Source organism: Podarcis cretensis (genome assembly GCF_951804945.1).
Source record: "Podarcis cretensis genome assembly, chromosome: 3".
Taxonomy (NCBI): Eukaryota; Metazoa; Chordata; class Lepidosauria; order Squamata; family Lacertidae; genus Podarcis; species Podarcis cretensis.
The window spans coordinates 58,836,803-58,847,391 of NC_137172.1; positions in this window are offsets into that span (position 1 = coordinate 58,836,803).

Below are 10,589 nucleotides of genomic sequence, written 5' to 3' on the forward strand. Positions count from 1 at the left end.
GATGGGGAAACTAGACCAGCTGAATAATTTCTGGCTGGTAAGCGGATGCTGAAGAGCACTGCCCAAAGATAAATCCCAATCGTTTTTTATAAGGGCAAAATCCTGCTATCCCATCTATATATTCAGGGGTGGGAAGTTTGGCCAGAGGGCAAGATTCTCTTGTGGACAACTTTCTGGAGGGCCACATCCCAGGTGGTGGCAGAGCAATGAATATAAGTCTTACCTTCATTTATTATTTTGATTTATGAAAGTATATATACCACCCTGTTGTAATACAAACAGAAATGCCTAGAGTCTTGGATGTTTTAATAAAAAGCTTATGATGAGGATATGGTTAACATATGAGCACAAATTTTAAATCTACTGTATATTAATCAAATTCATCTCTTCATTTAGTAGTATAAATTGAATTCTTTACTAACATCAGTTTATCTCATGCAACTACTATGAATTAGTTGAAGTTCATTCATGTTTCACGGAGTGCATATTTAGTGGTGGCTGATGCCCATTGGTGGGGCCAAAGGCAGGGAATCCAACAACAGATAAAAGTAGAGCCAAAGATAGGTGGGGCCAAATAATTCTAGCTTTGTCCCCATCCTTCTCTTTGCTGAGTCAGTAGAGCATGAGACTCTTAATCTCAGGGTTGTAGGTTTGAGTACCATGTTGGGCAAAAGAGTTCTGCAATGCAGGGGTTGGACTAGATAACCCTTGAGGTCCCTTCTAACCCTACAATTCCATGATTCCATGGTTCTATGAACACTGAACCTAAGAAGGGGAGTGACAGGCAGTGCTACCACCCTCTAGACTGGTTGCAAGTAGGAAAGTGGGGGCTGGCTGAGTGTAGACTGAGGATAGGGTTAGTCACAGTGGAGCTGGTCTGTTGGAGCTAGTGGGGAACTGCTGTGACTGTCAGTTGTTTTAATTCAGTATGTGCAGGTATTGTCTACTGATGGCAGCTTTTGTGATTTATTAATTGTGCCTTTTCACATTAGCAAATACGGTTCTTTTCCTCCTGGCTAACAGTACAATCTTGCTCCATGAACACTTACAAGCATGTTGGAAGCACTCATTGACTTAACTGGGTGCCTATTTATGTAATCCTTATTACACAAGGTTAATCACCATGCTTGCTGCTTGTGTTAAGTCCTTTATGCTTTTTAAGCTCACAATGTAAAGACTTTCCCCTTAGATCTTGTGGCCTTATAGCTTTGATTTTTATTAGACTGGTCACATGCCACATAGCCCTAGATGCTTAAAAAAACAACAACCATGAATATAAGCTGAGGCCCAAATTCCAACTCTACACATCTTATAAAGGTATAGGAACATTGTGGGTTTTTGTGGTTGATTCCCTCACATGACTGTATGAAGATTTCTCTGTCCTTTTAGTTGTGAGGGTTCGTTAATACTAGAGTGCATTCCACTTTATTATAATGGAAGCCACTTGAGGAGGTAGGGTGAAGCATGCCTCTAAAAGGCAGACTTGCAGCAAAAGAGCCACACAGGTTCATTGTTCAAAGCCATGCAAAAGTACTTGAGATGGATGCAGATCAGGGTGAGCTAGCCTAGGCATGAAATGTAACTTGAGCAGAGTCCTGGGGTCCAGAGAGAGAGACCTGGTTGGCTTCATTTGGCCCCTGGCCTGAGGTTTCCTAACTCATAGGAACCTCACATACTTAAGTCTCTGAAGCTAAATGTTTACTGATACAGCAAAATATGAATATATTCTGAAACCACAACAGCTCAAATATAGAAATGTATTTTCTTTTTATGCCCCAGACCTTAAGGGCATTCCCACAAAGCAATTTTACAATAAAAATGATATGAACAAAACTATTGAAAATGCTACATTCACTGACTCCTAACTGGCATTCAGCTGTCCTGCTGCAGTCACAGACATACAGGGGCTGCCTTATGATGAATGGTTAACTGATGGATGGATGAACTATATTTCCCACAGAGCTGCATGCATGGTCTGATTGTTACAACTGCTGTTTGTGATTTTAAAATTGTAGATCTTTGGGTTTTTTTATGTTGATGATGATGGCCGAAAGACAAGGGGACCTAGTGCTTCCATACACTATTGAGATCCTTCAGTGCCAAGGGTGTAATGTCACCTTAATTCTAGCCTTAACTCCCTACCTTTGTGACTCAGCAGATTACATGATAATTGGGAGGAGAGGGAGTGACCCTAGAGACGTGCTCAGATGGCAAAATTACTTCCTCCTGTTCTCTGTACCTAAAGGCTTCTAAGGAAGAGCAGAAATACCTGCATCTAGTATCACCAATCTTGATATATGGGGAAATGAAAAACTTATAATACCTCATGTTTCCTGAGTTGGTGGTTGTTATTGTTATTATTATCATGATTAGCACTTTAGAAAATGGAAATCTTATCCAAATGAGGTGAACAAAAGGAGCACAAACTCTCTCTCTCTCTCTCTCTCTCTCTCTCTCACACACACACACACACACACACACACACAAAAGTGCAAGCAGAAAATAAGAGATGAAAACCAACAATGTGAGGTGCATATTACTAAAAATAAATAAACACTCAACAATTCAAAAATAATTAAAAAGAAAAAGTGAGGAACTAGTTACAGAAGTGGCTTGTTGGCTGATTGTTGGGTGACAAGACAACTAAAGGTGTAAGTTAACGCAAGCCCTGCTAGGAATGGTTCTGCTCAGGAGGTCCCACTCGGATCTCCCAAGTCCTGAATGAAGCTGATTCCTGCCAAAAGCAGGAGTTGCATTTGCAAGTCAGCTGATCGGCAGTGGCTGCATACTCTGCTTCCTTGGTTTGAAATCAGACATCTTCTATCTGTTATTTTCATTCTGCATGTTAACCACGTCAATGTGATTCAGACTCTACATCAAAGAAATTGTCTGCCTTTTACTAAAACATACTAAGTAGCCCTTTGAGGACGTGGCTTACAGGCCAACTTTACCAATTAAGCACTGTCCAAAGGTCTTGTTTACAAATCAGCAGCATTGAAACTGATGGAATAGCTCACTAATGAGCTCAGGCCATCATTATGTTTGGGCCACATCCATTAATCTAAGCTTTTTATTGAATGCTTTTCTTAAAGCATATAAACTACATTGTTAATTTAGGTTGGAGGTAATGACCACACACGCCCCCTCCCCTTCTGATAGTACTGCTGAAAGTGAATTTTTGATGTTGCTTCAGCTCCAAGAGTATAGTGGCCTGGATCAGTTGGTGGTGAAGAACTGCAATAGTTTGCAGGTCTACTCATAAGTCACTCATTGAGTTCAATGGGGCTAACTCCCAGGTACATATGTATTCAAGTGCAGTCTATTATTTCCAGGATGAGGAAGGTCAGTATATGTTGGGGATGTGTTGTAGCTGATACACACCACCGTAGGCTCTACTGCCTTTCCCTGGGGTAACATGATCTTTAGCACTGAATCGGACCAAACGTCAATAGAGTTTTTCACAGATTGCCATTTTTTCAGATTTACCGCTAAAGAGCGGGTTTTCAGAGAAAAAGCAGTGGGACAAAGGCAAAACCACTGGGACTCATATCTAGAAAGTGCCAGTCAAGCAGAAAACCACTTGGACCTGTGCTTTCTAGATACAGGACAAGCAGAAGTGTGGAAGAGCCCTTATTAGTGTTAGAGCATTAGTGCTGCATACATCTCCTGCTAAGCCTAGGAAAGGCTCCAGCCTGAAACCCTGGACAGCCTGTGTTAGTGTAGAAACAATTCTGAGCTAGAAAGATCAACGATATGACTTGGGACATGGCAGCTTATTATACTCCTAGTTAACTCTTTTAAGGCGAAAAGACAAGTTTCAGTGGACTCCGTTTCCAGTTAAGTGTGCTTTGGCATCTATTAATCTTATGGACAGCGTATGCTGTAGCGATGAAGGTTTAACTCTAAATGGAAAAGTTCATTAATTTGGCTCCAGAAAAGGTATTCACTTATCCAAAATCTTAATGATACCCATCAAATTCTTCTGCAGGTTTGCTCAGTCTGCTGAATTATTCAGTGAATATTCAGGCTACCCCCCTGTATTTACAGAGTTGCAGCATAGACAACACCATTACTAATCAACCTGTGCAACATGCTGTGTTCCTAGCACACAAGCTAATGGTTTCATTTCTCACATTGGCTACTTGGCATGTGGAGGTACCTTTATTTTCTCTGTTAGATTGATGGTCAAGCAGGTTTGTGAAGCCACCGTTCTCATTCATTGTATACTGGTAATATCTGAACCATTGACTAGAAATATAGACATAGATACAGATTTAGATACACAGCGTTTAGTACTTATGCTATAATAACTTGGAAGGCAAACAGGTGCACATAGCTTACAATTTATGTTTACATGCAACTTGACAAACTCAAAGTACTTTGCTTCTAGAAATAAGGTGGGAAGGGCCCTAGCACATGCTTTATATGCAGAAGTTCCCAGATTCAATCCATTAGATGTAAAGACCTGTCATAGACACTAGAACAGGGGTCTGCAACCTTTAAAACAAAAAGAGCCACTTGGACCCGTTTCCGAAGAAAAAAAACCTGGGAGCTGCAAAACTGGGAAGGTGATGTCAGGACGGTGCGTGACTAACACACGCACCGCCCCCATGCGATGTCACAGCCAGTACAGCGCCCGCCACAGTGGGGAGTGTCGGGGCGCACAATGCGCCTCCTCCCCTCGCTAGTATCCGCCCCGGAGCCGCGGCAAAGGTGTAAAAGAGCCACATGCGGCTCCGGAGCCGCGGGTTGCAGGCCCCTGCACTAGAACATTGCTGCCTGTAACTTGGCTTGATGGACAAATAGTCCAAATAAGTGGAGGAGTGGACTTAATTGTAGAGTGCATGCATGCATAAAAACCCAGGTTCCATTCCTGTTTCTTTTCACTTAAATTTAGGTAGCAGGGTGCAGTGGCGTAGCGTGGGGGGTGCAGGGGGGCCCGGCCGCACCGGGTGCAACATCTGGGGGGGGGGGCACGCTCGCACTCGCAGCTCTCTGCCCCTACCTGGCTCACTCGGGTTAGGGGGCGCAAATTACTTGCCTTGCCCCGGGTGCTGACAACCCACGCTATGCCACTGGCAGGATGGGAAGAAAAAGACAGTGCCTGGAACTTTAGGGACAAACAAGCAGACAAGGAGAGTGAGGACTCCATCTCAGTGTTTTACATATATCCCATGTTCAACCCCCCACATTGATAGGTGGGCCTGAAACACTTGAGAGCTACTGCCACACAGACAGTGTTGAGCTACATGGAAGAGTATAGGGCAGCCTCCCAGTTCCTTATCAATAGAAATAACTCCAAGTATTCAGGTTTCTATCATGTACTGAATGGTTGGCAGCAATATGCCGATGAAAAGATTGGAACCATGAAGAATGGGCCCGGTTCCATGAGATTAGAATGGCTCCAGAGCAAAGGTGAACTGTCTTTGATGTTGCCTTAGGCTGTGTAATGACTTCCTGGAGGAAGTCCAGTGTTGCACCTCCTTCTTAATCTTACAAAAGCAGTGCTCTCCTATTTGTTTTGAAATTATTATTATTATTATTACTTGTTATGAGGCATATATTACAATAAAGCTCACCGATCTGGGAAAAACTTTGACGCTAGAGCAGGGATGGGGGACCTTGGCTTTCCAGATGTTGTTGAGCTACAACTCCCATCAACCCCAGCCAGGGTGGTCAATTCTGATAGCTGAGGAGGACCCCAAAATGCACCCCCTCCCCACCATGAGCATAAGGGGTGAGGGAAGATGTACATGAGGAACAAGGGGGGAATATTGGGATCTGCTAGCCTCGTGAATCCTGCTACCTGAGGTGGTCACCTCATCTCATGGGTGGCCCTGAATAACAATTTACATCAGGACCTGCTGCCCCTGCAGAGCCTGCCACCTGAAGTGGTTGCTTCATGTTACCTCATGTATGGGCTGGCCCTGTGGTCAATGGTGGGAGATGATGAAAGTTGTATCCCGACAGGATTGCAGGTTTCCCAACCCCTGGGCTAGATATACTATGGTTGGGTCTCATGCTCTGATTATTTCCCCCCTGATATTTTGTTTTTCTTAATTGTTGCTTACCACATGTATCAAGTATTATTATTTTTAATGTGTAAGATTTCACCTGAAGTTTTATAGAGAGGCGAGAGAAAATGGATAAAAGTAAACCTTTGCAATGTGCTTCTCACATAGGTCCCACACAGAAGAAGGCGTGGCACATCTGGGCATGCCCACCACAGTATCACCACACCTTTGCTTGTGCAAAGAGTATTGTCCCACTGCTGGATTTCTTGCTTTCTTCTCTGCTCTGCAGGATCCAGTTTAGGCTGAATTCCCATCGGCACATGAGCTGGAGGGATTTAATTTCCTGAATGAGTACACTCAGTTGGAGTGCAGGTAGGGTTTTTATCTTTTCTTTTCTTTTTATACAAATCATTACGCCAGCCCTTGCTAACCTGGTGCCCTCTGGGTCCCATCACTGCTATAGCCTTTCCCATCATAGAACTAAACTGGTGGGATAAGCTTTTCTTAAAAAGTACAGTTGCACTATCAAGGCCTGACAACTAAGTAATAGGCTTAGCTGCCTGCTCATCCCTGCTATTGTTATCCAGCTGGTGCTGGCTGATTTTCCTTTTAATGTAAAGTTCACTTCTGAAAAGAATGATGCATTGCTTTTTAAAGAGGCCGTTCAACACATTGTCTAGACTAGGATAGCCAACCTGGTGCCCTCCAGATGTTGTTTGAGTGCATCTCCGATCATTGGCCCTGCTGGCTGGGGCTGAAGGGAGTTGGAGTTCAGCAACATCTAGAGGGAACCACATGGCCTATCCTGGGAAGTTTTGTTATGCATGGTAAATGTAGCTTGGCTAGAGTCAGAGAATTGGTTTTACATTTTTAAAAGCAGAGGGCTTTTGCTATAAAACTTCTGAGGATCTTTGATTACCAGCTGGTAATACTTAAAGCAAGTAAGTAAGAAAAAAAGAAAGAAAACAAGATCCAGCTAGCAAGATGTCAAGGCTTCCGCCTGTTTCCTTTTCCTTAGATAACAAGGCCAATAGCGCCAAGTCAGACTTTTTCCAATACACAGCTATTCTCAAAAGGCAACTCTGCTGAAGTGGTGCTTCACTTCAAGTTACCTGACTCTAACAGCTGGGTTTTTATAAGCTGCTGTGTTGTCCAATGTGACACTGGATATAAAGGTGGTGACCTTGGTGAAACACTGAAATGTATTCTACCGGTCTACCCAGGTTATTACAAAATGCTATACTTCTATGTTGAAGTGACTGTCCTAGCAACAGATATCTCTGGCACATACACACAGTGGGTTTATGATGTTGAAAAGGTGGAAGACATGGTGGAAGACATAGTGGCTGCAGCAAGGGTTGGGTGAGAGTGGGGAGGCATGAAGAGCCTCGGGTGCCAGGAAACAGCGCTTCACTGCTCTGAAGCCCTTTTCTGTGGTTTGCATACCTGTAAGATCTGTTGGGTTGGTGAGTCCCAGTGACCGGGCCTTTTCTAGGGTGGCCACATACCCCCGAATACCCTCCCCAGGGAAATATGTTGCACACATAGTCAATAATTTTTATAGTCAAACTGGGCTTCTGCTATGAGAAGGCAACTTTGCAAACCAGCCTTCTCACCTCTGCGATCACTCCCCATTCATTTCCCTTTCCTCTTTCCATTTCAGGGCCATATGCATGCATAGTTATCCTCCTGTAGGCATGTTGTATACATATGCATACCTCACCTACATAAGTGATGAGGGAACTCTCCCTCTGAAGCTTGGAAATAGTGAAAATTAGGATAATCAGATAAGAGCCAGAGAGAAAAAGTAAAATTAACGTATGTTATTGAGCCATGTGCTGCCTCAGAAGCAAGTTGAGAAATGTTTTCCCCTTGAATATTATAGACACAACCCAAGAAAGGAGCTTTTTATAGAAATTAAAACAATAATGCTTAAGTTAACAGTGTAAGGCACTGTTTCTCAAACTTGGGTCTCCAGTTGCTTTTGGACTATAATTCCCATCATCCATGACCACTGGTCCTGCCAGCTGGGGATGATGGAAGTTGTAATCCAAAAACAGCTGGAGGCCCAAGTTTGGGAAACACTGATGTAGGGCAACCTGCTATCAGTTACACATTTGTACAGCCTTCAGCTATGTGAACATAATAGGAACAGACATGGGCATAGCTAGGATTTATTGGGGGGGGGGGCAAAACCTCAGTTAGTTAAGTAATTTTATTGGTTTACTTGATTTAGGGAGGACAGCTGCCTACCCCCCAACCCCCGCTTGACTACAACCATGGGAACATAGGAAGCTGCCTTATACTGAGTCAGACACTGACTGGCTCTTCCTTTCAGATAGGAAACATTCATCTTGGTCCCACCTGGTGATGGCAGGGATTGAACCTGGGAGCTTCTGCATGCAAAACAGATTCTCTACCACTAAGCTACTGCCCTTCCCCAAAATTGGAAATGTGTCCACCCGGCTAAATGTGTCAGGAATTGGAACTAGCTAATGAACCTGAAGTGCGAGTAGAGCCACAGTCCTTTAGGATTGTCTGCTTCATTGAATTCAGGTGGCCTTGTTTTCAAGCAAACACACATAGGATCAGGTTCCACTGCTGTAATCCTATGTGCACACTTATATTCTCTCCAACGACAAACTTCGTGGTCCCATGCCAAGCAGTGAGGGTTTCCTCACAGCCAAAACCCTTCTGTAGGAAAGGAACACTAGCTACATGCTCCGAAAGTGATGAAGGCAAGAGGAGTGGGGAACTTGGTCAGGAAGGAGGCCTTGTCAACAAAGATAAAAAGACGGAACTTCTGCATAAATGTGGATAAGTTGCCTGCACGTTTGGCCACACACTGAATGTAACATTTGAACAGTGCCTTTGCATGAATGACTAACTGCCCACCAGTTATTCATCTATAATTCTGGCACAACTCAAACAAAGTAAACTGCTTTTCAGCACAATTTTATGCAGAGGTTTACTTGAATGTAAGCCTTGCAGAGTCAATGGGGTTTTCCCCCAAGGAGGTATGTGTGGGACTGCAGCTTTTAAATCCCCTTCTTTACAACAGGAGATTTCAAGGATGCACTTCAGGCTGCAATCCTATAGTCACTTACGTGGAAGTAAGTTTCAGTGAAAATGGGACTTCCAGACATGTACAGGATGGTACTGAGGTTAGTCTGACTCACTGAAACCAGAGGGACTTTAAAAAACTACTTTGCATAGAAACAGACCAGGTTAAATAGTACACTTTAAAGGAATAAAAATGCAAGCTCCCCACAATGACCTTTCTCCATAGGTAACTGATTACTCACATAGTGGTTTCGGACAATTATCCTAATGGTAGTTTATGTGGTAACTGAAAGGGAACACCTGAATGTATATAACTATAGTCTTCTCTTGGTTGCCTTAACGATTAAGAGAAAACAATATGAAATTGTGCTTTTGTAATGCAAGCTATGCCTTTCAACGTTGCAGTATAATTAACCTAATTGGTTTAAACTACCATGTGCATAATGAGAAATAACCATAGTAAAAAGTAATAAACTGAATCAATCCCTTGCCTCAATTTACTGACTTCTCAGGAGACACATGCAGTCATGGACTTGGTATTCTTGATTTTTCAAGCATAATTTTCTGGTTAGGAATGAAAGTATCCTTAAAGGCCTATACCTAGCGGCCTGGGAGTAAGTTCCATTTTCATTCAGACTTTCTTCCTAGTAGACATTTATAGGATTGTTCTATTAAAGATGAAATAGCCCAAAGCTGTTTAAAAAAATAAAATAAACCCAGTGCTTTGAGATCCTTGAACAGTTACACATTTTCAAACAGCCAAGAACCAAGGAGTAATACTCTATTTTTCCTTCTCAAACTAGAGATCTTTGTGTTGTTGTTGTTGTTGTTTTAAAACAACAACGTTTTATTGCTTTTAAATATATGCCAACTGTAATCAACCATGGAATAAAAAAATTTGACCAGCTGTAATGTAGTATCTGATATAATACCCAAGATCTCAAACACTGCTTTTTGTCTCTGATTTCTCCTATTTTTTGTTGCTGATCTCAACCTAGGGATTGGGATTGCTAGAGAACATCATAGCACAAGGTATATACTGAATGGGTGGAAGACAAAAATAAATTTACAATGCTGTTGTCTTTCAGAAAGGAAGTCGCCAGGCAATTTTTGTGTGTAACATTGTTGCAGACTGGGAGCAGTTTTGAATCATAGCCAAGAGGGGTGTTACTAGATTGTTGTTTTTATTTTGGTTATGTACTTTGTGGTTTTATATTCTGATTTTATCCTGTGAACCGCCATGAGACCTGCAGGTATAGGGTGGTATATAAATTCTAATTCTAATTCTAATTCTAATTCTAATTATTATTAATGATGATGATGATGATGTCACTTGGTCCCTCGACACCTTTCACAATTCAGGCCCTTGGGTGGCTTGGTTCATGTGCCCCAGAGTGATTATAAGGGATATTCTAAGAAGTCTGTGAAAGGAGGAAATTGCAGCCTTCTTAGGAACTGAGAATGTGGAAAGAACAAGCGGGGAAACTAGGTGAGTCATCATACTTCTGAGAT